General features: G+C 44.3%; 1 long non-coding RNA gene across 2 annotated transcripts in view; it reads right to left on the bottom strand.

Annotated features, from left to right (window-relative positions):
• Nucleotides 1-27450, bottom strand: part of LOC128136547 (uncharacterized) — a 214804-nt gene that overhangs the window by 9817 nt on the left and 177537 nt on the right. Inside the window, exons 4-8 of one of the 2 annotated variants that reach the window (XR_008233405.1) lie at nt 12536-12628; nt 4434-4533; nt 3105-3226; nt 1154-1316; nt 301-353 (exon numbers count right to left, since the gene is read on the bottom strand). This is a non-coding gene — a long non-coding RNA (uncharacterized LOC128136547). The remainder of the gene's footprint in view (nt 1-300; nt 354-1153; nt 1317-3104; nt 3227-4433; nt 4534-12535; nt 12629-27450) is intronic. The other variant, XR_008233404.1, reaches the window with a different exon arrangement.

Below are 27450 nucleotides of genomic sequence, written 5' to 3'. Positions count from 1 at the left end.
AACACGTTTACAAGTGTACACACAAGAGGCAAGACTGTCAGGTTTTCCCTTTCAGATGGTTATAGGTGGACATGGGCCTCACTCTGTATTTTCCCCAATGTTCAGATTAGTCTTCCTTTAATCTGACCTCTGTTTGTTCCTTATGTTAACTTAGTTAATATTAATGTTTATTTGCGGTAATAAAACCGACTTGATTCTCCAGGGAGAATTGGAAAAAATAAGTTGTTACCAGGAAAGTATTGGAGGAAAAGGTCAAGAGCCAGTAAAGGGACAAGGTGAGAGGTCCCGGAGCCAGCCTACTTCTTGCAGGCTCTTCCAGAGCAGCTTCTGTGACTAAGTTTAGCAACTCAGTCCTGGGGAGAAAAAAAAAAAAAAGAAAAAAAAAGTAAAAATCAATGATAATGAAAAATACTAATAACGTTGCTTACATGACTGGAACTGCAGATGGTGGGGAAGGTATTTCTGCCATTCCACTTTCACTGGCACTTGCACCAAAATTAATCAGCACTTTGTCACTTAAAATTGCTGCTATTTGAAATCCAGTAAGAAAGGAGGCTTGAGTCATAGTTTTTAAGCAAACGCTATTGTAAAATGTATGGGTTTTAATACCCTATCCAAATACGCGGCTGTATTCCTCCAAGCTGTTCCGTAACGCTGACGGCTACCGAAGAGCAAAGCCCAAACCTGGAGGGAGGCAGAGGAGGAGCAGGGGGGAGCGGGGAAGGTGACACCCCCCCGGAGGGATAAGCCAGGCCTTTCTCCAGCTCCCCACGGCATGTGTGGTGAGAGGCAGGTGCTGCGAGGGGGGCGAGAACCCCCCAGAGACTTCAGGGGGTTCTCTGGATACACTTGGTGCAACGCAAAACTGGGCGACTTGCCGGAGTTTTCTGGACACTCGAGCAGTCGCTGTGAAAAGGAGAAAGGGGACAAGAGCCCTGCCACCAGCTGGATACGCACACCAAAGAAAAAGGAATTTGATACAGCTTAAAAAATAAAATGTTTGCAACCACACGTGCCTCCTCTGGAAGCTGTAACGGCTTTCGCTGGAAGGCGGTACTGGAGGCGACAGGAGTGCTGTGGTTTGGGATTTGGAGGTCTGGAGGGCAAGGGCTGTTTGTTGGGTTGTTTTAGGCGTGGGTTTAAAGTTTCTCACCCTGCACCGCTATTCCCCCAAGGTTCCAAGGTTTGCTTTCTGAAGGGTTTCTTGTGCCACCCGAGTAACATCGTTTTTTCATTCTTTCCTGGCAACTGTTTATACAAGGGGACTTGATGACTCCTCCTATGCTTCTAAAGCCTGAATTTCTCAGAGGCAGCTACTATAAGAATTTAAAAAAAACCTTTTTCTTTGGACAGTTTACTCTGTCGGATATGTTGCGAACGTGCAGAATCCTCTATGAATACAAAATGAGTTAAAAACTAATATCACTTTAGCCCTAAGAAATACTGGAGATCTCCATTTTCTACTTAATTTGCCTTTCACTGGTGGAATGCAGACGTGGGCAGTGCCTGTCAGGTTATATATGTTATGTCTTAATAACAGGCAATAAAGCAAGCTGTCCTGCATGAGGGAGTGCATTAATCTGACAGCTTTCTGTCTGAAATAAATAACAATGGAATATTGTGAAAATAAAATGAGTTTGTAAACAGGCACTCGCTCTCTTAGGAAAAACAACCTCCTCGATTGTTTTATGCTAATGCCTTGAACTCCTGAAAAAGCAATAAAAAAGGATATGTTTAGCAGAAATAGAACTGAATGCTGCCTGCTTGATAAAAAGAGACACTACTTTTCTTTAAATCCGATGCATGCATCACGCAACCTGCAACATGATGGGGGGGAGATGGTACACTACTTAACTGTATCTCTAGCTATCAGTCTTACCCTCTTAGAAAAGAGCTTTTCCGCGAAGACTCTTCACAGTTCACAGCTGCCTCCCCGGTGTGCGTACAGCTTGGGCCTCACCAGGAAGCAGGATGCACAGCTTATAAAAAAGGATAGACGTTTGTCTTTTTCCAAGCTTAACACCTATTTCAACAGGCGCAGCAAGCAGAGGCTGCCTGCACCCTGCGCGTATGGGAGCCGTTTCTCAGAGGGGCTATTCGTGCCTCACCTTTGGTTTGGAAGTCTTTCCCAAGGTCAGCTAAGGATGCCGACACCTTATTAGTAGCAGTGGGACCACTCACTGCCGCTCCATCAGAAAGCCCTGGCTGCGGAACGAGGACATGCGGACGGATGGTCCCTTGGCCGCCCTCCCGAAGACCGGCGCGTCCCCCCACACTGTCCTTGGCAGCGGGCATCCTCTCCAGGACCGACCTTCGGTCCTACCTCTCGGCAGGGAACTGCTCTGCTACCGCACCGTTCTTAAAACGGCCACAGCCGGTGCAGCGCGTGCAAAACTGAGTAGCAGGTAGCGTCTCATCACTGCCAGAGGAATACGGCTATCTCTAGGAGATACCCTCGGAGTATACGTGCATGTCTGTGCATAAGTACGCTTCCCACAAATACAGATAGTTGGCAGACTAAAATAACCCCAGCCTGTCACCAATTCTGAGTCTGCTTTCACGTTTTCCTCTTGCAGACAATGGCTGTGTATTGCCAGTCCTCTAACTCTGTCCTGCCTCTCATTAGGTGCACAAAAAAGTTCCCCTCCCCAACAGTCTGATATTTTGATAAACAGACACTTGCCTTTCCTTTCATGGGTCCTCTTCATCAGCTTTAACTGCCATGTTGCAGTGTCTGCGACAGCACTTATTGTAATTCGTACCATGCTCTTCATTTGCTTTGGTTTTGAACTCTCTCTGTTTTGAGACTTTTCAGTTTGTGCATGAGAGTGTTTCAGCATTAGAATTTCACAAGACCTTCATGTGCATCTTTCCTTTGTTTTTTCCCATCTCTAAGGGTCAAGAAAACTTGATAAATTCATCTGGTATTAAATTTCTTTTCTTGAGCTCCTTGCTGAACCTTTTGAGGTCAAGAAGTATCTTTGAAAGTCTCTTTTTTTTTTTTTTTTTTTTTTAAAATGCACAAATACAGGAGACATGCCAGTAACCCTATGTAGCATTACTACAACACTTCCTTCCCAATGTACCTAAGATTATTTTCTTACCCTTTAAGAACATAATTAGTCCTGTGAGGTCTGGACCATGCCTGCTCTCTGCGCTGCGCTCTTCATTCCATCCCGGCGATTAATTCCCTTTGGGTGGGAGAACATCAAGGCATTGGCAAATGCTGAAAGAGGAAGAATCAAAAGCATCCCGTTAGGAGCCAACAGAAAGGATACAACTTCAAGATGTTCATTAATTCAGCCCAAGATGATTTAAATGCAAAGCAACTCCTAGGACAGGGGGACATCCCAGAATTGTCCATCAGGAAAGAGGAACTTTTGAGAGAGTCCAGCTCCTTGCTGCCCGCTCAGCCTCTCAAACCCCGCACTCCTCGGGATGCAGAATGACCCAGCTGCAAGAGGAGAAGAGACACAGAGTCGCTTCCCCCCCTCCATTGCCAGCTGAGGGTGCAGGATTGGAATCCTCCAGCAGCACAAGGGGAAGGTCAAAGGTGGGACCTAAAACCAGCTACCAAAACATCTGGCCATTAATAAAAATGCTTTCTTTGAGTAAAAGTGACGGGCAGCTGTGCTCCGGACTGACTCCCCGCTCTCCCTGAGCACTTAACGCAGCATCCTCCTGCTCCGGACCTCGGGGGGGGCTTGGTGGTCTCCCCACCATGCCCCACAGTTACAACACACCAAGGCAGGTACTTCAAAGCACACGTAGGGACTTATTTTTAGACACTCTGAACTCATTGCTCTGCAGCCCTAAGTAGAAGTGTAGATTGATTTTTTTTTTTTTTTTTTTTTGGTCACCTCCAGGGAAGGTGCTGCAAATGCTCCCCGTGCCAATTAATTCAGAAAGAGTATCAATAGGCAGGAAAGGCGTTCATTGGGATTGCTCTCCCGGTGATTTCATTTTAGGGGATCTTTCCGTTTTATGCTGAAACACAAGCAATGACCTGTTACATCAGCTCAAGACATAAAAAGAAACGAGTCAGAGAAAAGAAGGGAAAGCCCTCTCTTTCATGCCCTTTATGATAAAAATAATAAATCATTTTCCCAACTGAGGACCTGTAAAGGAGTCTATCAAACAGGACACGTGTTTAACAAGAATTTCTCTCATTAGCACTCCAAGGAGGGCCATGGTTAAAGCAGACAAATAATTTAATTTTTGTCACACTTCCTAACATTGCCACCAAACTGAGGCATTTAAAGTTAACACTTGTCACAACACTAATTTTCTATTTGAACAGCAGAGTTCTCGGCTGATTGAATGAGTTCTTCTGCAGTGAGAACAGAGCATTTAATCAGCTGCATCTGATCATCATTACTTTTTGGATATAGGATGTAAATCGACTATAACGACAGAAAATTAGGCTTCAGTACCTTTACAGCAGCTTCACATGAGACAGAGGGGAACTCTAATGCAGCAGCCAAAAGCTTCTGCTCACATACTGGAAAACAATGTCTTGGGGTTTTGTGTTGCCTTGGAAACATGAAAAATAAAGTGCCATTAATTACCTGTTTTCAAGCAACTGGAGTATCCAGTGCTGAGGGCCTGATCCAAGGCTAATGAAACCCTTACCCCAATTTCAGCAGACTTTGACAGATCAATCAGCCCTTCTAAACAAGGAGAGGACCGAGGCAGAACAAAGCTCAGCCAAATTTTACTTCTGACCACGTTTCCAGAAGATTTACCAGAAGGCTTCAGGCAGACGCTCAAAGTGGTGGTTCGCAGTGGTTCCTTCTTGCCTTCACATCCATGACTTTGTTAACGTTGTCATCTGTTTATTTTTTAAAATATATGTCCTCTTTTTTCAAAGAGGTACTAGCAGCTGACCTGATAAACATCCATGCAAACATACATCAATCCCACGTATACATTTTCTCCATATAGGAAATCATGCTAATAGTCCTGGTCACGGGCACAGAAGCATCAGTTCAGCCAGACCTCCTGCTATCATTCTTTCTGCCCAAAATACTGCCAAATAACGATGTCTCTACTATTATATCTTCTGTATAATCATTTTTAACTGTTAATTAAACATTTTTTAACTAGAGACTGCTTGCTGCTTTTCTTCCCATTAGTAGCGGTGCATTAATCCTAATTATAAATCTCTCTGAAACAGGTGAATACTAGAATCAACTTCTTGTGGGAGTTTGAAGCTGTCCTAAAGTTTTCTTTTGGAAAGACTGTTCACCTCCCCTGCCAGCACAGTGTAAAGCAATCAGCTCAAAGTCCAGCCACAAACGTACGGAAGGATAAAAATAATTCCAGTAAAATCTTCTTAATTTTCTCCAAGAATCCTTCTCATTTATGAACTATACAAAGTGTCCCTTCTCTTTCATGTACAATGAATATTAATCTTTGTCTATCAATCCAAGCATAATTTTAGAGTATTTTCCACTCATTCATATTCACAAAGTTGACCATCATCATCGCTAAAGAGCTTTGATTATCTGGTTTCGGATTTGGGCTGGGTTTTAACACAGCAGTACTTGACAACACCGAAAGTATTTCATTAAAGAGACGCTGGAACGGGGTGAAGTCCCATGTGCCGCACAGCCCGTTCAAAGACGGGCACGCACTGACAAGCCGGAGAAACGTCGGAGTCTGAGACTCTAAGACCACCAGCATTTGCAGCCGCGGCGGTCACGCCGTGCAGCGGGCAGAGAATGAGCCCGTGGCCCGGCCAAACGCGGAGCACACGGGGGCTTCTGCACCCAGGGGACCTGGCAGCCGTCCCCGGCCGCTTCCCTGGGCTGTAGCAGGGACACGGCGAAGCTGTATCGGCACCCAGCTCCCCGCGACGATGCGATGGGCACGTCTCGTCCCTTCCAAACACACCGACCCCTTCTTGTCTCCGTGGGCACGACCGAGCCCCAGCCTCGCCTTCACAGCACTTGGTACTAAAAAGGGCACAGTTTGGCCACAAACCCAAAGCTGACTTCGCCACTTAACGCCAGGAGCCTGATTCGTCTAATTCCAGCCATACCTACAGCTTTTCCATCATATGTATACGCTCCTATAGAGTCACAGAATCGTTTAGGTTGGAAAAGACCTTTAAGATCGTCGAGTCCAACCGTTAACCTAGCACTGCCAAGTCCACCACTAAACCATGCCCCTACAAGGTTCTCTGCCCCACGGCCGTTGGCATGAGCATATACGAAGTTCAAGACCCATTTCAGTGCTTGTAGGCAAAATGCGTCAGCAGCATTTCAAACTGCCTCCTCCACTTAGGAGGCTAATGAGCAAAATACACTGGAGACTGTGACTTCTCCCAGGTCTCTCACTGCCGCCTCCCCACCTGAGCTGCTTTGCCTCTCAGCATACTTCTAAAGAAGCATAATTAACATTTTAAGAAAAGTAATCCACCAGGAACATCCGTTGGTTGAGAAAATCATCTATAACCAGACTCAAACTGTTCCTTTTCTCAACTGACACGGTTCAACAACTACAGCCAAAAGGGATGGGATCGGACACTGGTGATGGTCCCCACTGTTGAGGGGGTGTGTGCTGGGGGAAAGATCCAGCCCCGCAGCCATCCCACATCTGGCCGTACCCCGTCCCTCCACCGCAGCCCAGGGGACGGGATTTGGAGATCCTGCCCACGGCACAGGGATGGGACGCAGCCACCTCCCAGGCTGCTGGAAAAGCACTGCTTCCATCTTGTAACACTATGCAAACACAGCAAATGCTATTTTTACATTTGGTCCCAGCTATTTTAAGCAAAAATGTGCTTTGCAAGACACCGAAAGACAACCTCTTCCTTTAGTTAGCCATCCATTTCTAAATGAGCTGTTTACATCGGTGATTTTGAGTTTTCTTTTCTTCCTCCAATTTTCCTCAGGAATAATGCCATTGGCAATCTCCATGAATCTCTTTTGACTCTTTTTGAAGGTTAAGCTGACTGCAAGAAAGCTGGATCAAAGGGAAATGAAAACTTTATTCTAGAAGCATGGAAATATTTACATAACACAAGATAAGCTAGAACTCCTCATTTCTACCATGTAGACACGCTTGTAAAAAGCATATAAAAATAGGCCGGTTTTAGTTCAATTGGGGAGGGGAGGAGAAGAGATATTTTATAGCTCATGTAAGAGAAGAGAGACAAGGCTAGCTATCAGCACAGTTTGTAATGCATCTAATTGAAAAGATCCAGAGTTTTCAGGGTTTCCTGCCTGAAGGAGAAGAATCTCCCAGAGCCATTTTGATGCACAAGAGGAAAAGAGAATAAAGCATCCCACCACAGCCCGGAGCTCACGCCTCCTCCGAGCAGCAAACCAAGGACTGTGAGGAGCCCAGCTAAATATAAGCCAAAGGTTCAAACGTCAAGTGACAAAGCTGACTATTGATTGGGAAAAGACTGCCAGAAACAATCGGATTGACGCAGGCAGCTCTCGGAAAGCAAGACAAGAGCTTTATTTCAACCTCCTCTTCTGAGCTGCTCTCTGAGCTCCTCAGCTGTGACCACAAATTTTGGCAGCAGCCTACTAACAGGACTGATGAGAGATAATACAAATTGACTAAGGGTCGGTCATTGCAGAGCAATAATAAAAATGAGATGAGAGACATTTTTTCACAATATATTTCTCAAGAATTGGTCTCTCTTTGGCCAGCGCTAGTAAATTCAGAATAATGAGAAGTTCAATAGACTTACCAAGATTTGTTCTAACGAGTTCATCCTCTCTCCTCACCGATGCGCTGGAACCAAACCCATAAATGTTTCGATATCAAACACCCACTTCTGCCTGCCCTCAGAGGAGCAGAGCTATCCGTTCTGCAGTTAATTAGCTATCCTCTAGGAAGAAACAAGAAAGGCCATGCTTTAGATTAGACCCATCTGGTAAAGGTTTTCTTGAAAAGATGAGACTTATGTCATGTTTTGGAGCTATCAAAGGCAGAGGTTTCCCAGCAGAGGCCATCTGTCCCAGATAACTGCTGCCAGTTCTCAAGATTATCAATTAGTCCGTAATGATTGTTTCTATGACAAAGGTGACTGAAGGGTCAGGAGGCTGACCTCTGAATACAAACATCATGGTGGAGTCTAATAAAAGCCCAGGTACCGAGATGAGGAGCGGGGCATCGCTTCCCAGCACCTCCCTTTCCTTCAGGGAAATCGCAGGACTCTTGCTCTTCTTTGAGTTCAAGTAGGAACCGAGACGCTGCTGCTTGTGGCCGTTTTCCTACTTAATTGGAGTATGCGCTAGAAAGCATGGGACAGATTCAGGTCCCTCCCCCCTGCCCAAGGGGTTTTAACCCAGTATCTCTGATTTTCTTGAAGCCTCGTGGATTAGAACCCTCCCTTACACCTACCTGACCTCCCAGCTACGTGTTTGGGACGAAAGCGCAGCTTTTAAAGATGAAAGTACCGTGATTTCTAGACCCAGATAATGTGCTAACTAAGCTCCATTACATACGGCCCATGGCACGGTCGCAGCCACAGCTTCAAGACTAAATTGCCACAAACTGCACTTCCGAAATCTCAGAGGAGTCTCAGACCTCAGCCAGGCTTGGATCTGTTTCCCCCCCCCCTATTCTATGTAGTTTCAATTCTTTTTGAACATGCCACATGCTCTATTCTCGGGTCACAGCACAGCTGAAGTGCAGTCACACGAGTCCTGCCGCTGCTGAAGCAGCTTCTGTCTCACTGCTCTTATCGGGGCAGCACAGGGCTGGGACCAGCTTGTAAGGAGAGAAATTGCTTACATAATTTATGATGTCTCTTGTTGTCAAAATAACCAGGCAAGCTTAAAAATATAAGCAGACGCCGTGAGGAACAATATGCTTAAAATGTTGAATTACATGGTAGTGGCATAGAATGGGAAATACCTCAAATTAGAAAAGAATAAAAATGTAAGGTATTAGGGAAATGCCAAACAAATTCTATATTTCACCCATCAATAATGCATCATACATTGCTTTAAAGACAGAAGATGATGATGGCCAGTGGCTCAAGGAAGATATTTGAAGTGCCAAATAGACATTACTGCAGCAAGTGGACTCCGCTGGTGGCCTGTCACACCTGTAACCTCCAGGGAAGGGATCTGCCAGACAGCTGCTCTACATGGGCTTTACAGGCATTTTTCATTAGGGATAAGGAAAAAAGCATTCAGACATCTATTTCTCTATATGTGCAGAACACCTAAGTTATGTGAGCACGGTAACTCATACGCAAACGGATGCACAAATGGACATGCCAAAAGGCACTTCAGCATCGTTGTTCCCAGAAGGAAAATCCCCCTCTGCACACCTACAGCAGGGCAGGACTCCTGGCTCCCGACTTCAGGATCTAGTCGCTTAATTAGATGAGGACAAATATATAAAGTATATACACCGAAAACTGAAGGAGCGGAGGGCTGTTTTCTAAACACCAGCAGCAGAGAAGAGGCCAATTGCCAGGTTACGGATGGACACCACACATTTTAGAAATTAAGCTATAAGTTGTTGGGTTTGGGTTTTTTTTACCACATCAGTTGGATTTCTGTCTGTGGGAAACTTTTCCTCAGAGAGCCTCTTTTCATAGAAACAGCAGGGCATGGAGCGGTAACAGCGTGAAATGAGAGATCTTGAAAAGCAGCGCCGTTCTGCAGTAAGCCCTGCATTTGCATGTTAAGCTACATCTATTCCCTGAATGCTCAGACACATGAAAGCAACCCCAGATTTTTAGTCAGCAGCAGATCTTTTAGCTTCAGCCTGAATTTAAAGGTCATGCATGTTTAGAGCTTGCTTTTTTTTTTTTTTGCACTTAGCTGGAGCAGCGTTACATGGCTTTCCTTCGGAAGAGAGGTGAGAAAAGTGCTGGCTCAGCCGTGCCGGGACGTCGGGGTCACAATCTCGTCTGTAGCAACAGTGTCTGACGTTGGCTCCCGTTCCCACTGACGGTGGCCCCGATACACTGGGATGTTGTATGAGAGACACTTCTCTGGTATTGGTGACCTTAACAAGAGCTTTTTAGCACTTGTCGGGGCTATGACAGCTGAATCTTTTCAGGCATGGAAATGCAGCGCAAGTGGAAAGCAACTGAACGAAACCCACTGTCCTTTTCACAAAACAGTCCCGAGGGACGTTCGACACAAACTCAATTTTAACCTTTCTCATCTTCAGAAATAAGACCTATTTTTGACGAGGCTGAAGGTTTCCTACCTGACACGGCAATTCTGCCCTTCGGCTTTGCGCCGTGCGGCTGGAGGGGTGGGCAGGGCTAACGCCCACCGTCTCCCTCCCAGCACCCTCGGCAGTACCACCTTACCGCCAGCACCACCTTACCGCCAGCCAGGGCTGCAAGGCACGGATGCTCAGCTGCGCTTCTCGCTCCTCCTCATCCTCCCGTGACACCCTGACGAACGGTCGAGCATTGCAAGGTTGTCATCAACACCACCGAGCTCCCCAGTATGCCGTTTCCTCCCTTTCTTCGGCATTCAGGAGCAGGTGAAGTGGGCGATATAGAATAAAATTATGACCCTTGTCATTGTCTTCCAAATGAGAAACACTGATGTGGCAGCATATTTGAATATTCAGGAAAGGGGCAGACCTACACACTGGATTTACTGACATAAATGTTGGTCTCTGCCATTGAATTCCTGGTGCTGATGAAGGTTGCAGAAAAACCATATGTATGCAGAATGGCTAAGAGGCAAGGGCTTGCTTTTGCCTGCCAATATATAAAGGACTCAAATGATTGTTGGTTTGTTTGGGTTTGTGATTAGATTAATATGGCTTATGCCTAAGTATACTGCTGATATAGATGAGCGATTAAAGAGCAATAGAAGTTAAGATCTTTGGATTCACCTGAAATGCACTGGGGAGCCAGCAGGGAAGGACCCCTGGAGAGACTTATTCAACCCCAGAAAGGAGTGGATACCCTCCAGAGGGCTATTATTTCAGTTATTCTGGACTGATCATTTATCTCACACCTGCTGGTGAGGTAGCACATGGTCCCGTCCCCTCTGGAGGTGGAGCACAGCTTCTGAAGCCACAACAAAGGGAGCAGACAGAAGTACAGACAGCTCTCATCTCACACCCCCCATCAACACTGACGGCAGAGGCAAAACCTCCTCAGACTTCCCAGCACAACCGCATATAGTGGGACTTAAAAAGACCTGTTTCAAGACGCCCTCCTTCCCCTCCCTCTTCTTTCTCTCAAGGTACTGAGAAGCGGTTTCTCACGTAACTGAAGGAAAGTGCGTAACCTCAGAAGAACATTATTTTAAAGATGAGCACGCCTTACTCAGAAATCCTAGAGGTACTTGTTCAGCGCTTCATTGAAGGGTGAGTTCGGGTCTGACAGCAGCTACTCTCGGGAGTACCGCCAGCGTTACGCAGGGGCAGTGGGTAGGTACAGCTGGTGTCACCAAGCGAGCAGACTTGCTTAGCAAGGCAAAACATTCGCCTCGGGCTTCGGAAGACTCAGGTTCTGGCCTCCCGGTTCCCTTGCACGAATGCATTTATGCTTTGCTCTGTTGCCTCCACGAGCGCTGATGGTGCTGAGGCACCTGGTGTGCTGAGACCACTACTTATCCTGATGATGAATGTGACAAAATTGCTTGGGGGTTTGGGGGTTTTTTAGCTGCTTGTTTGTCTGTATCTAGGCAAGTCCCTTGTCTTACACTCAGAGTAAGTTTTCTGTTACTTTCTGCCTGTAAGCCTCCTACCCAAAGGCATCTTCTTCCAGTATTGCAGTCCCTGGGGCATGGGGCAGTGATAATATTTGACACTGTGAAGTCTCGGAGGTTTGCTCCATCACCCAGCACCAGAGAGCCCTCTCAGCCCCAAAACACCTTGAAAGATTCCGTGTGTCTGCCTCCAGGAGTCCCACTGTCCATCCGCCATACAGCACAGGACCACAGGCTGGATCAGACCACGCTGAGGACGGAGGAAGAGGAAAAGAGATTCTCCTTTTCCCTCTCTCCCTTCAACAAACCCACACCCGGTTATCATGCTGGCTTATAGCATCTGATGCTACTTTGCACCCCTTTGCACTCACCTCTCGCCTGGTCCTTGGGCAAGTCATCAATCTGTTACCATTCTGGGACTCAAATGCTACCAATGCGTAACACTCAACTTCCCCAGCACTCTTCTCCTTTTCAACTATATCTTATCTGTGCGTGTTGCGTTAAGTTACCCGAGCTTTACTGCTACGTTTAGGGTACAGAGCAGAAGTTACATAAAGCAGCATCATCCCTGTAAGGCAAAACTGATCTTATGTACAGGATGGAAACATTTGTAGTTCACAATGGCCACCCGAAATGGGGGTTATATAAAATTGCAGATAGTACCAAAAAATTTCAAAATAGAGGAAAAAATTCTCTCTGACACACCTATAAAATGGAAATATTGCATATTACTTTTAAATGCGTTATTTTACGAGAAATGTGGTCATACTGCATTTAAATGTGTAACTATCTCAGGATTTAGCACATCAGTTGAAAATTTTCATGGTCAAGATAAAAAAAAATTAAAAAAGCTTTGAATCAGAGTTGCTCACCTTTAGCATGCTCATTTGGCGTCTGCTCAGGCTTTCAGGCACAAACAGCTCCATATCTTACAACACATTAACGGCATGGTTAGGGAAGATTGCCTTCGGAAAAAGGAGCGAGAAAAAAGAAGCTGAAGCACCGCAGAGACTCAGTATTTGGGGGATACTGAGGAGTCACTGTCAATAAGGCTCAACACTGTATAACCAGCAAACAAAACATCACCAGGAGTCATTAATCTATTACAGAAGCTTGAAAAAACCTCACAAACTGAACCAGTGCTCCTATACATTAGTCTGAGACCACTAAAATATTTGCACATCCTTGATTTTCTATGGCAATTTTGTATCATTGGTTTAAACCACCATTTATCATTTAGAATGAAAACACCAAAATTCAATAGCCTTAGGTTGAAAGTAACTGCTGTCCGGCTGTTTGAAAGGCAGGGATCATCCAAACCTTGGCCGACATGCTCCCGCCTAAAGAAATGAAGATGTCCCATGCAGACACCTCCTGAGATGGGGCTTCTTTCTGAAAACAGGTAAGGAAACTGTGGCCACGTCCCTAAGCTGGCTTCCCTATGGGGTACCGCCGTGCACATGAAGCGTAAAGTCAGATGCTACAAAACGTGCATAACTATGAATGTTCTCAGGCCAACAGTTTTCACTGCGTAGCACTGTAATATGGGAGCAAATTAGAAATGTTTTGTGTATGAAAATGCAAAGCAAGCACTTGCTATCTTAGGACTGATGTTCTTACGAACAAGTTATTGACAATATCTACTTCTGTTAGTGCAAGTTCAAAGCCTACAGATAAAGCCTTGGCTCATCATAGAAATATGGGAACTGCTTTTATAATTAGGATTTTTTTACTATTCTCATTGCAGGCTATTAGGCTGAGGGTCCACATTTGTAATTCATGTTTATAATTCAATTATTTACATAATGGACAAAACTGTAAAAGCAAATAAGATACAGAGTAGAAATATGTGTGGTTTCTTATTACAGTAAAAGACGACAACTTCAAAACATAGCTTTAAAAATGAAGGCCAACATTATTTCTAGATGCACAGCTTTTAATGGTCTCAAAAACACACACTCAAAACTAAATCAATGATAAGCAAATGCTGGAGATACATAGCATCCTGGACTAATATACATGCAAGACAACAGCCCGAACTGGGAATTCTTGCCCTGAAACCGTAATGCCTTTGTACGGTCACAAAGAAGTTAGAACACAACATCTCTGACTCCTTTTCCTATACCCACAACGGGCAATAGAAAGCCCAGCCCACAAAAAGGGCTATTCTGTGACCATCCACATTATCTTTTTCTTAAACATACGTAAAGCTGGACCAAAAAAAAAAAAAAAAAAAGGAGAAAAATGAAAGCTGATGTGTACTGTGTTTCATATTTCAGTCTTAACTCTGTCTTCTCATCATGCACGCATTGTTAAATAGAGTAATGCATGGGGCTGAAAATTACCAAGCAGGTGTTTAAAAGACATCCGTAAGCAGTTCTGCTATAGTCTAATTAGTGTTCTAATACATATTACAGTGCAGAGTCATCATTATTTCCTCTTCATTAGCTGCTGATATATAACACATCTTTAAAAAAGTCTAACCCATTTTCTTTTTTTAAATATTAAAAAAAAAGAGCTTATTTCTCCCATTAACGTAACAAAGACAATAGGAATATGATTAATGCGTGCCACCTAAACTATGTGCATTAAACATTAAAAACCAATGCACCATCTCAGCCTAATGTGCATTTACAAATTATAAAATATGCTTGTCAATATTAACATTTCCACCAAATGAAATGTTGTTTAGGAAGAAAACCACAGAAAAATAAACCTTTTCTTCTAGCTGCCTTTTTGTAGCTGCTGATCCCTATTCCTATTCTTCAGAAAGAGAGAGACCACCAAGTCCACCAGAACACATCCGAATTATTCAAGGCATGGCCTGACCTGGTGGGCAGAGAGCTACAGGATATATCTATCTTGTAGTCACTCCTGTGAGAGCAATCTGTGTCAGCTCTACACAGTTTTAAATTAGTTTTGGCTAGTGATTGCACTCTCTCTGCCCAAGCATACAGCTGTAGGATGGAGAAATTGCTAAAACACTGCCGTTCCTCTCAGCTTCTCAGATGGACTTTGCAACTGCACTGAGCTCAGCCCCGCTGCAGCGGAACCGCTCGCAGGATCCCAGCCAGCTACTGCGAAGCTAACGCGTGTCTAAACTACAGTCACGGCAACACAGAAACACCTTTAGAGCTCAGGTCTGCCAAATATTGATGTGCGTCCTCAGGAGCGCTTCTGTCCATTAGACAGACTTGATACCTCGCCCCATTGGGATAACTTGTGCCGAGGACAAGGCTGTCTCCAAGCCTGTGGTCCAAGTTTCCTTGCATTTCAGAAGCTTAACAGCTACCAAAGCGAAAGAGATTCAAGTGCTCCCTTCCTAGAAATCTTCTGACATCTGCCAAGAAAATCCATCCCAGAAACCTCTGTATTTACCTTAATAATCCCCACCCAGCTGGCAAGCTGACCTGTGCAGCTGAGCTTCTCTCCCAGCTGACATTAAAGTCGTGGCTATAGGTGAACCCAGTGGTACAGCACATTTGGTTGTTCATGTCAAACAACTGGGGCTACAGTCACCCTCTCCTGCTGTCAAGCACATACCCTAGAGAGACCTTATGATAATTTGGGCGATTGAGCAATACATCAAGGACCCAGCTTCTCCCATGCTTGCGCAGACTGGGTACCCGCAGAAGAGCACTAAGAGATATCAAGGTCTCGCTAAAATAAGACATTCCCTTTCCCATCTCAAAATTCAATTCTCCATCAAACGTTGAAAATTAAAACGAACTCACCAGAGGGGACAGCAGCCAAGGAAGGCACATTTTTATGCCTGTTTCGCCCTTGGCAGCAGTCCTTTAATTACAGCACGTGGCAAGTCTTCAGCAACTTGCCAATTAAGCCTGATCCCCCAAACTCAACTTAAAGCTTCTCTGCAGTTCTGTTCTCCACCTTCTCCGAAAGAGCAGCAACAGATGCTTCACAAACTGATCCCATATGAAATGTAACACCAAGTCTATAATGAGGTTTTACTGCAACAACAACAGACTTTACTCTTCCTCTAGAGATCTACAGAAATCTGGTCAATTTTTAGAACTCAAGCTTTGGGGAGCAAAAAAACCCAAAGTCGACACTAGTCATGAAGCTGATAGAAGCGGCAGAGACATGAGGGCTGTGGGGCCATGCCTTCTCGCCTCCTGCTCCGCACCCAGCATCCAGGCAGACACAGATTTAGACCTTGAACTAAAAGGCAGTGGGTGAATTCACACCCTGCTGAAGCTCACTGGTGCCTCACCAGTGACCTGGCACCACGGTATCACTCTGTCCTCATAAGGGACGAGGCAGGTCCATGTCAACACCATCAAGTGGCTGGAAATAGCCCCAGGATTTGCTAGGGACGTTTCTGTCCGTGGCACAAAGACACATTTTCCTTGGGTTGCCCGAGCACGTCGCCTTCAGCCAAGATGAGAGGAGGTGCTCACCTGGGGCTGGCTCCTTGCTGAGGAACACGGCAGCTCACAGCACGTCGTACGGCTACGGGCACGCACCGATGGGGAGTCCAAGTCCCTGGTTCTCATGATGGGGCGAGAAGAGGGACTTGCCAGCAATATCTGCAGAGCCAAGGCAGGACCGATTCCCCTCCGAGGACTCTCGTGTCTCAGCAGAGCCACGCTTCGTTGCAACGTTACAGAGTGCTGTGTTTCAAAAGCACCGCACAAATACAAGTCAACAAGTGCTGTGACAGATGCTACAGGTAGGTAAGGCTTAATATGCCTTCACCTTAAAGACAGGGAATCAGCAGCAAATAGGTTAAACAATTTAGCACAGGTTGTTCAATAAATCAGTCGCAGAGCATGGGTTAGAATCCAGAGATATTGTCTCCTGCTATCGTTTTGATTTAACTTTGCTAGAAGCACCTTAATTACTTTGTTTTGTTGTTACAGGCAAAATCTCGAGCATAGGAAATAGTATAAAGCACTGCTGAAAAGAAAGCTTGATGGGATTTTGTCTCCTTTGCTGCGAATACCCAGGACAAAGAGCAAAAGGTTGAAAGTAGATGGGCCGCTGACTTTTCTTGGTTTGTTTTTACATGTTTTTTTTCCTTATTTTTATTATTAGCCAAGAACACTCTGAAGTTTCCAAAGGAAAAGGGTAATGGTGTCAAGAAAATTTAACATCTATCTGAGATTAATGCAATGCAGCTCTATTAGCTTTAGGTCAGCTTCTTTTTTTTTTTTTTTTTTTTAAAGACATGTTTACATCTCAGCTTAAAGAAACTATTGAACCACATATAACCAGAGTGGTGTGCTATACCTTGAGGCATATTAGAGTAGCCAAGCAGCACAGTAGTCTGATAACGTCTTAATGCACCATGGACATAGCATTTGATTTCATATATTGATCACTCCGTATACAATTAGTTGAGTAAGTACAAGTTTACAATTGGTGCTGCTCCTTACTCTTGTTTTCTGTAGTGAATAAAACTGACTGAAGTGTAAGTGTGGGAAAGCAATCACATTTCCTGACCTTAGAAGTGACATCCATCCACAGTAATGAAGCATGAAGGCTTTTTAAAATCATGCAGAAAAGCAGTCCATTGGAGTTACGCTGACTGGTCTCTCACCTATGATTTAAAAAGATGTTAAATGGATGCTTAAAGAAATATGATTCTTAAATATTTTTTTTTAATTGAGGTTAACCTCCAGTTTTAAGGGAGTCAGAGAGTGACTACTTGCTTAATTTCAGTTCCAGACACTTCTATATTTGACAAGTAAAAACTGCAAAAATGTTTACTAGATTTAAAGGAAATAATAAAGTTTTTCTTCCTCTTCTGTCTGATTAAAGGTTGCAGATATTTATATTGTTCATTACTCAACAAATATAGGTAAATGTCTTACCACTGAGATTTCCAAAGATGTTATTTTGACATGTCTGCTTGGACCAACACCCACTTAGCTCATCAGGAAGTAACTGTAAAATCAATTAATTCAACAGCTATTTCTGCAGCCTGAAGTATAACTACCCATGAAACGTTCATGTTTTTCAGGATAGCCGAAATTTATCATTTATGCTTAACCTGGACTATATTTTCTCTCCACGCATTCAAGAGCAGCAAAGCGATGCTTGGATGTGCAGACAGAAAACAGCAGATGCTGGTGAGCTGGTTCTCACCTATTCTGCACCAGTTAAAACACTGCTTTAACACGTAGGAAGGTGTGGTGGAGCACGGGCAGATCTTCCAGACACAAACTGAAATGAGAACTAGATCCCTACCAGTAAAAAACACTTGTCCCCTAGGTAACGCCTTCTTCCCCCCCCCTTCTTCCACCTTTTCTCTGCTTCTTGTACCACTACCAGAGCTTGTGTCTATAGATTAGGAGGTTTCCGAGCAATTTCTGTGAACATCTGTAGGGAGCCAGCTCCTGCCTCGATGAACACATGCTTTCACAGCATCAGCTCCACAACAGCAAGTTACCACCTGCCAGACTTCAAGGACAGGGAATGGGGCTGGGTTTTCAAAAGCTCTCTACATCCGCTGCACAGAGCTATGTCAAGAAGTTTGCTCCAGTTATGGATGCTGGATATTAACAACAACTCTAAACATAATAATTAGTTCATCTATCTCCAACTTACAGTAGCCTTTGTGTAAAGGTATTTAACAGCTGAATAACTTTAATTTTTTTTTTAGCTCTATGTAAAACAGGCAACATCAGTATAATCCTTAGAATCTAATAACAATTCCATCAGTGTAAAATCATTATCCTTAGGCAAGAAGGAAACCAATTATGATGTTTGCTGAAAAATCGAGGGTGAAAAGTTGTAGTACATATTAAACTTGAGGCTGGAAAAGTTGTAGTACATATTAAAATGGTTACTACAAAATTTGTGCACCCAGGCTAACAAATGCTAATATGTTCCTTTGTTACCTTCTAATTTATATGATTCATGTAAGCCCGCAGCAAGAGAAACTTGTTTTAAAATTCATCTACATTAAAAAATAGCAATGCAATGAATTGTAAAGTTATTAGCATTCATGTCTGGTTGTGTTATTAAGCTGTACACATCAAATCTGGTAGTACAAGTACAGAAATGTCATAATGAAGTAGAACAGCATTTACTCAGAAGAATTTCTAAAGGTCATCAGAGCATCATATAAATTCATCCATGCATGACAGCAATATGAAATAAATAACTGAAAGAACACAATAAGAATAAACTCCAATCTTTGAGCTTTGTTTCCCATAGTAGAAGAATTAGCCAGATTTCATGCCGAGAGAACAGCTAACAAAAAATACTGAATTCTGTAGCTTTAATTAATGAAAGACTAATACGACACAAATAAGGAATTTTACACGAGGGAGCTAACAAGGTATGTACACTGATAGCTTCCTACGAACAGCTGATCTCATATGTCTCCGTAAAACTGAAAAGAAGTGTTCAGCTCCGTTTTTGCTTCCTCATTAGCCAGATGAGCCCTCAATGATTCCGTTTAAATAGCCAATGATTTGTTAATGTTTTTGCACTCATAACAACAGTTTGAGTGCTTTAGGACACGTATTATAGGCCCAATACTTGGCAGCTCCAAACATTGGAGCCATTTTAATATTTCATGTTAACGTAGTGACACAGTCTCCATTTTCCTCGCCGGGCGCTGTGATGCTCCGGTACGGTCCGAGCAGATGCGGCGGTCACCCAGGGCCAGGCTCTGGTACCCGTAGTCGCGTTCAGCAGCACCTTGCTCTACACAAAACCTAATTGCTTTCACTGGGACACTTCCCAGAATAAAGTTCAATTCACAGTGATTAAAGGCCCCAGGATCTGGCTCCGAAGGTGCATTCACACCGTCGGGGATGGTGATACGGTGCAGTGGCACATAAGTGCAGTGAGACAGGCTAAATAACTAATTCATCAAAGACTGTTTCTGAAGCCCTGCATGTACCCATGGCTTTCACCTAATTAGTTGCCTTGGACACAAAAAGAAGAGGCCCTTTGTTTCGAGCTGGTCTCCAGCCCCGAGCACTGCCGGCACTAGGAGCTGGAGGGGCACAGTGGGCGATGAGCCCTGTTTCCCTTCTCTGAGCGGCCACTTTTGGGCAGGATCAGGACCACTGCACTGGGGACCTAATCCTTTATTCTGTTTGAACAGCATCACTGATACATTTTAATGATGAGGATTTTTTTTTTTTTTTTTAATGGTAGTTCTTTGTCAGAATTCAAGCAAACCATATTCCTGGTGCTGCAATAACAGTTATCTGTGCTGGCAAAGAGAAGAGAAAGCAGATAAAGCGCTTTACCACTTCCACATATTTCAGCTGGCCAAACCTCCAAGCACCGAGAAGCCTATAAAATGGATCTCTGGGCTTTCTTAGCCTAATTGCAAAAGGGAATTTCTTACAAAGCAACCGCTTCTCTCCTGCTGGACCTGTAAATCCTCTGAGTTCTTGTGCGTGCCCATATCTGTGTTGGCCCTTTCCCTTTGAAAGGAGCACTGACAGTCATGGAGGACGCTTAGGATTTGGCACTATAGCAGAAACAAAATAGAGATACTATATATTTCTACAGTGACAAGCCAGCTGGATTATCTGTGTGATTTTGTGCACTACCAAGAGGAAAAAAGAACATACTACTATAGAGTAGTATGTTTCAAACATACTATATTTCAAACTAATTTGGAGAATCCACCATAGTCCCCACCAGAGAAGTGCCTGCTCATCGAATTAGGTTTTTCAGCCTGGCTTCCAGCACCCTCTCGTCTCCATCCTCCTCCCCAGTGCCTGTGCTGGTGCCCTCAGCATAGGGCAGTGGGGACTGAACCTACAGCCTCGGACTTCAATTCCCGTCACCAGAGCAATTCCTACACTGCGTAATGATACCAAAATCTCACACGCTGGGTCATAACACTAAAATCTTAATCTGTACATCATCCATCTACTTAGGCAGGACATGACACACACGAAGAGGACGTTACACTATCATTTTCCATCTCCTTATTTCACATGTTCCCTCTAGGCCTCATCAAGAGAATAATTTCTTTTTTGTTGTTTTTGAATTCTAATAAATGACTGCAAAAAGCAACAGACAACTCCAGGGGCCAAGTACGGCCTCATGCATCATTTTCTTTTTTTTTTTTTTCCAATTCATTAGTGTCTGTGCTAAATGAAAGAATTTATAACCACACTCAGGTTTCCTGAGAAATCATCCTAGCAGCATGTTTACTGAATCAGCAGGAAAAATGAATAAACAAAAAGAAATCAGAAAAGAAAAAGCAGCATCTAAATGAAAGCTAGGGAAGCTGAAAAGAACCATGAGATTATAATCTTAAATTAAAACCGCAGTGAGGGTAATATAAAAGATATTCTAATCACTACATCCAATTAAATGAAGTAAATCACTAAAGCATGTTAAGTGCCTTAACTATTATAATAATTAAGAATCAAACAGAAATCAAGCATCTTTGAAAGACTGATGATGCACATTAGTGAACAAGGAACGCTGTTTCCCATTCAAACGCAGAGGCAGAGCAGAAAACACAGGAGATTTCCCCCTGCCTAAAGCCAGCAAGGGTGTGAAGGCGGGCGTCCCACGTGGAAATCCCCGCTGGGAGACGGGGCGGTCTCTCCCCCACAGTGCCAACGATGTCCTGCTCCTGCAGGACCCCCTTGCTCCCGAGACAGGGAACGGCATCTTATGCCTCTGCCCCGCAGGGAAAGCAGGGAAAAGCAGGGAAAGCAGTGCCGTGCTTCCTACAAAGCCACGTCTCCTGCAGAGGACTCCCACTGACGTCCGCAACCTCTTCTGCTGCTCAGCTCTGGACAGCCCCTCTCCTCCGCTTCCTCCTCCCCGAGGAGATACGCAAACAGAAGTCTGATGAGAAGTTCCGTGAAAAACATTATACTTAAACTGCGATGCTCTAGGCAAACACTGCTTTGTACATTTTATGGTCTCGCTGTCTGAAGCTCCAAAGCAAACGTATGAATTAGAATCACAGAATGGTTTGGGTTGGAAGGGACCTTAAAGATCACCTAGTCCAACCCCCCTGCAATGGGCAGGGACATCTTCAACTAGACCAGGTTGCTCGGAGCCCCGTCCAACCTGACCTTGAAAGTTTCCAGGGACCTGCCACCTCTCTGGGCAACCTGGGCCAGTGCTTCACCCCCCTCATCCACCCCTCTTTTAGTTTAAAATCATTATCCCTTGTCCTATCAGCACAGGTTCCTCCAATGTAGAATGGCACCCTATGGCTCAGTGACGGCATTACCAAACACTTCTGTAAGAATGTGTATTATTGTCCGAATCAGTATACATTTAACGTCTCTCCAGCGCTGGAACGTTCTGGCCCTACCGCCGTGACAAATTACAGCACAGCCATTCAGATAAGAATCTGCGGTTCATGTACAACTCCTCATTAAATTAAAGACAGTCATCTTCCTATTCTAAATCAGTCTATGGCCGTGCACGGGTGATAGATATTTTAATTAGTAAAATTAGCAACCAAGAAGTACAATTTAGACACAAGATTTATCTGCAAATAATAATTCCCCAACTATTCTGCAAGAGCTGGAGCTAAACTTTTGGAATACAAAACGTTGATATTGCACTAGACCAAAACAGCGGCACACACACAGACCTCACTGATGACTCCTCTACTTCCAGAGAGGTTTCAATAAATCTTTTTTTTTTTTTTTTTTTTTTTAAAGTCAGAGCATCCCTGCTTATACAAGACCCATTTTTATGAAATTCCACATAGCTGAGGTTTCCTTGCCTTCAGAAAGCTATGGTAAATATTGCAGGATAGTTGAAATTAGGTGAACTCAAATTTCTAGACAAAATGTACTCGTATTTGGAAAGAATAGCTACAGATGGAATCAAGGGAAGGAAACTTTGTCCTGCTGGAGTCCTCTGTTGCACGAAGACACCCTGAAGCGCAGTAGGACATTTTCGTGAGATGCAGTGAGCACAGCAAAGGAGGGATCATTTGCACTGTGTTTTCTCCTTGTTTCGCTAATGCCATAGCTCTGATGATTATAAATAATCCAGATAGTTTATTTAGCCACATAGCCCTGCACTTCAGGGAGGAGGAATAGCATTTGAAGGGCTAACACATACTGGATTTTAAGGGCCTGTAAGTAATTATTTTTAACAGTTCTCCCACCATTTTTACTTTGCACATCCCTTTTGGTTGGCAAAAGTTTGTAAATGAAAATCGCATTAAGAAAAACCAAAACTGAACAAAAGCAACAGTGAGTTTTGTTCCCATTCTTCTTTGTATTTGTTTTCCCTGTAAGAAGAATGCATTGAAGTGCTCAGTGTGAGATTTCGTATGTTGCAATTTTATCTCAGGAAAGTAATCTCTCCCACACCGCATTGTATGAAAAGGAAGAGAATACAACAGTAACGTGGGGTTTTTTTTTTTTCATTCTTACAACTTCTTTATTGCCGGCAAGTAAATACAATTACACATTGTGCACAACAATACATGCTGAAACTATAAAATATCTGCAGTATATCTAAGTCTATTTGAGAACTGTCAAGCCTCCAATCAGGTAAAGAAGAAGAAAAGAGAAAACTATTATGGAAGAACGGACTCCCGGGCTGTTTTGGCAGCAGGAAAGAGCTCAGATAGGAATGTGAGCAATCTGCAACCTGCAAAGGCCAGTCCACCACTTAGCCAGTACCAAAAGTTTCATTAACAGGCTGTAACACTCCCTACTCTGCAATTGCATTTGCAATATTACTTTTAAGAAGCTCAGTTACACCAAGTCCAGCCCATAATCACTTTTGTGCCTTGAACCATAGAACTGTTAAAATTTTACAATATTAGACTAAGTATAGGTATTTCATTGGTGAGACTGATCCTTGAATTCTTCCCTTTACTACGTTGTTCGCAAAGCACAACCCGCTCCAGTCCCAGTGCTGAAAGGTCCTGGCAGCCTTCAGCTCTCTCAGAAATCAGCAGATTCCCCCCAAAAATGGCACTTATGTCCTGACTACAAACCGCTGGCACTCTCACCCACCACCCCCAAGCCACCGTGTCCCCTGAAAGCAAACATTCCCAGCCCGGCCAGCGATGCTGACCCCTGTTCCCACCACGATGGGCTGTAGTTTCTTGGCCCCTGCGCAAATACCAGATGAAACGCAAAAGGCTGTTCAATGCAGTCAGGAGCACAACCTTGCAAAACTCAGGTGAGTACTAACATGATCTGATCCGAGCCACGAGAGAGGATAAACCCACTAAGATGGTATGAAAAATCCAGCGCTAGAGCTTGCTTCAGCAACCCCCCCCCCATGGTGAAAGCGTTTAACTAAGGCCTGCCAGCTAAAACCAGTGAGCATTAGACTCATTTCCCACCGGAGATGGATGTATCGAGACGTTATCAAACCGTGTGCTGTTTTCAGCTGTAGCTTTCAGGCCAGGCTCACACCAAAATACAGTCCCACTGAGGGGATTTGCAGTATGATGCTGCATTAAAAAAATGCAAGTTAAAGACAAAAAGCAACAACAACAAAGTAACAACATTAATCCAAAAAGGCTCAGCAGAGAAATCCCTTCGAAATAGATACTTTTATCTACAATCCAGTTCAAACTTTCTCAATTTTAGCACAAAATATTGCAAACTACATTGGAAAAAACCCAGAACCCCAGAGACAGCCTTGCCCTTCAGTGCTTGTGCCACACCACGACTGAGTCTCCACTTTAATAGGAGGCTGCTTTTTTTTTTTTTAGGGTTACTCCTGGGGAGCTCCCCAGCTACCTGCAGCTCTTCCACTTGGCCAAAGCGATGCTTCAGTCCCTCCTGCCCTTTCAGACCCCACGACCACTGCAGTGGGTGAATTCAGCTTCAGACCCGCTCCTGCAGGTGATTTTTCATCTCCGATGGGCCCCCTCTCACAACCCGCCTCTTCCATTATCTGTATCATGTAAGTCTTCAAACTCTCATCCCCAAAGATTTAACCAGCCTCCCAGGTCTTTCAAACAGTTCCTCACTCAAGAGCCTTCACTTATCTGTGGAAATATTTTACCTTTCACCATATAAAGCTTAGATTTTTTCTGTGTTTGAACTTCAGTCTGCTTTATTTTATCTTCTAATATACCTCAGTGTCTTTTACAGTTCCTGGTTATATTATTATGCATTTGAGCAAGTCTCCCCCAAGGAATGACCTTATCTATAGGTATTAAAGCCTGACAGCTTTCAGCTGTTCTTTTACTGCTAGATTTGTTCTTTGGGCTGGGGAGGGGGAAGGCCAGGTTCAGTGGATAACCAGTAAGTACCTAGTGAGAACTCCCTGCCCAGTTTTAACCCTTTTCACAGGCTCTGTCTGTAGCGTCTTAGATAATTGCTCTGTCTTTTCTTTCCCTAAATTATCCCAGGAAAGAAAAATTTGCATCTCTAGCGGTCTTTTGGAGGTCTGGCGTTTCAGAAATGAGGATTGCTTCCCCAAATGCAGAACAGGAGGATTTGATCAGAGCAGTGGTCTGCATGCATGATTGCTCTCCCATGTCAGACACACTGACCAACCGCTTCAAATAAAGATGCCAACAACACAGAAGGCAGCAACTGGCCCCCTAAATGTGCATCCATTAAGAGTTAACTTACAAAATGTTATTTTCCATCTAGTTTTTCAGCTCATCAAAAATATATCCTTATTAATGGAATTCTAGATGTTCTCATTACATATTCTGCTTTTTAAGCACAGTAAATTGTGATCCTGAATGCTGCCTAGTGACAGGAAGTTCTTTAGGGTTCTTGTATACAGCACTGCTCTTCCCATTAAATTTCCAATAAAGTATTTCCATTTTTATATCTGAAATCCCAGAAATGGCATTAGAGAAACTTAGCATTTAACTCTTAAATTTAATACAAACTATTTCACTCAGCATGAAAGCATTTTAAAATTACTCCAGTGCAGATTGTGGTTCACTGTTGTACTTGGTGAGCTTAGTATGTCCATGGCAACTGATGAATATTACTGCTGCTACTGCTATAAATAACAAGCCTATTTGGCAAAGTCTGAGATGTAAATATTAAATCCAAGCACAAAGGCAATTTGCTGTTCCTTCTTTTGCTCCCTTCTGAGTTAGGAACCTATACTTGCACGTCGGTAGATTATTTCCAAATAGATCTGCAGGTGTCACAATATTGCAGAAACTAGCAATTTTGATTGACATTGCTTTCAACAAGAATCACACGTTTGGAGTCAGGTGCAGGAGCGATGCTGCGTAACGCCGGGCTGGCTGTAGCAGCAATGCTCCCTTTGAACCACGGGCGCTCCCCGGTCCCAGCACCGTGACGGTACAAACAAAAAGCGCATCTTTTTGGAGAACCATCAAAACTTGTGGCCATTTGTGGATTCATTTTCAGAAAGTTAAAGGCAGAGTCTCACCTGCAGTAGCATATGTGCAACTGGGTCACTATTTTACATGTGCAAATTAGGCATGCAAATGGAGCTAATACCCTTTTCAACAGATGGTACCACTGACCGTGAGCCCCTGTTTGGAAACACACTTCTTTGGAGGAAGTGCCAGAAACTATACACATGATTAGGAGAAGTGAGTGCAGTTACATTGCCCGGTGTATTTGGGAAGTCATGTACTGTCAAATCTGTACACAATTCTCTGCTCCTCTTGGCCACTTTCCCACTCCCAGCAAGGGAGAGGGGGACATCCCTGCTATCTGCCCACGCAACGATGCTGGGATCGAGCATGGCAGGAGCGCTCCGTAATTGGGCTCCGGTTAGCTGGGGACGGTGGCAGCGTGCCACGGTTCCTCCCCACGAGCCTGGTGGCCACTTGGTGGGGCACGGATGGACAGCAGACCTGTCACCTCCCCGGCGGTGCCCTCCGCACCGCTGCAGCCAAGCTCTGGCAGGGATGCTAATTGCTTTTGAACTGCCACTTCGTATGAAGAATTCAGATGAACTGCAGAAGCGCTTTGCCTTGGCTGCCTTCCTGGGCTCCGCCAGGAATGCCGCTGGCTGCTGCTGCTGGCAGCTATTGTGTCCCTCAAGTAGTTAGGCTGTTGTCTCAACTGCAAAGTAGCAGCTCTCTGCTAAGGGGTGGTCAGAAGCAGCTTCCTAAATCATCTCACGATTGCTGTTCTGCCCCCTCTGCCCATCAGGCTGGCTTGCCTCCCACCTCTGGGACCTGGAGACTCTGGAGAGATGGGCCACCAACCTGCCTGTGTTTCATGGGCATGGCGAGCGAGGCATTGGGGAGCAAGGCCGAGCCTAGATCCAGGTCTGCAGCAAATGCAACGTCCTCTTTCCTGACCCCGCTTTCCCCAGACACCCGCTCTCAACAGCACTTAAAAGGGGATCGATGTGTTGTGTCCTACCCAGCTCTCACCTTCCTGCCATTCCACCAAAAGACCAACAATTCACTGGGACACTGCAGCCCCACAGCTCTGCCACACTAAGTTACTCCAGGGTCCACACCAAGACACCAGCCAGCTACGCCTTGTTCAAAGGCACGTTGAAATATCCTTTGACACAGCATCAGAAAAATCAGCGTCGAAACCACTCGATTCAGAAGAAAAATAGTAGCATCAGCATAGACCTACCTCCACCCAGGAATTTGCTTTTAGTCATATTAGCTGAATCTCGTCTTGTTAGCCACAATGGCCTGCATTGAGGTGTACCGCTCTTGACATTTCAGATGTGAGTAAACAAGGTAAACACAAGTGCGGGAGAAATAAATGGGAATGTTACAGAATTGCTGCTCAGACGCAGTGCTAAACCCTCCGGCACTGAATGCTACAATTCTTTGTCATAAACACATCAATTACAGTGTTTATATCAAAGCTCTCAATAAATTATACTATTAATATAAAAGTGACAGCTGTCATACAAC

The sequence above is a fragment of the Harpia harpyja genome, chromosome Z, assembly GCF_026419915.1.
Source record: "Harpia harpyja isolate bHarHar1 chromosome Z, bHarHar1 primary haplotype, whole genome shotgun sequence".
Taxonomy (NCBI): Eukaryota; Metazoa; Chordata; class Aves; order Accipitriformes; family Accipitridae; genus Harpia; species Harpia harpyja.
The sequence above is the reverse complement of the archived record's forward strand: the minus strand, read 5'-3'. Positions and strand labels throughout refer to the sequence as shown.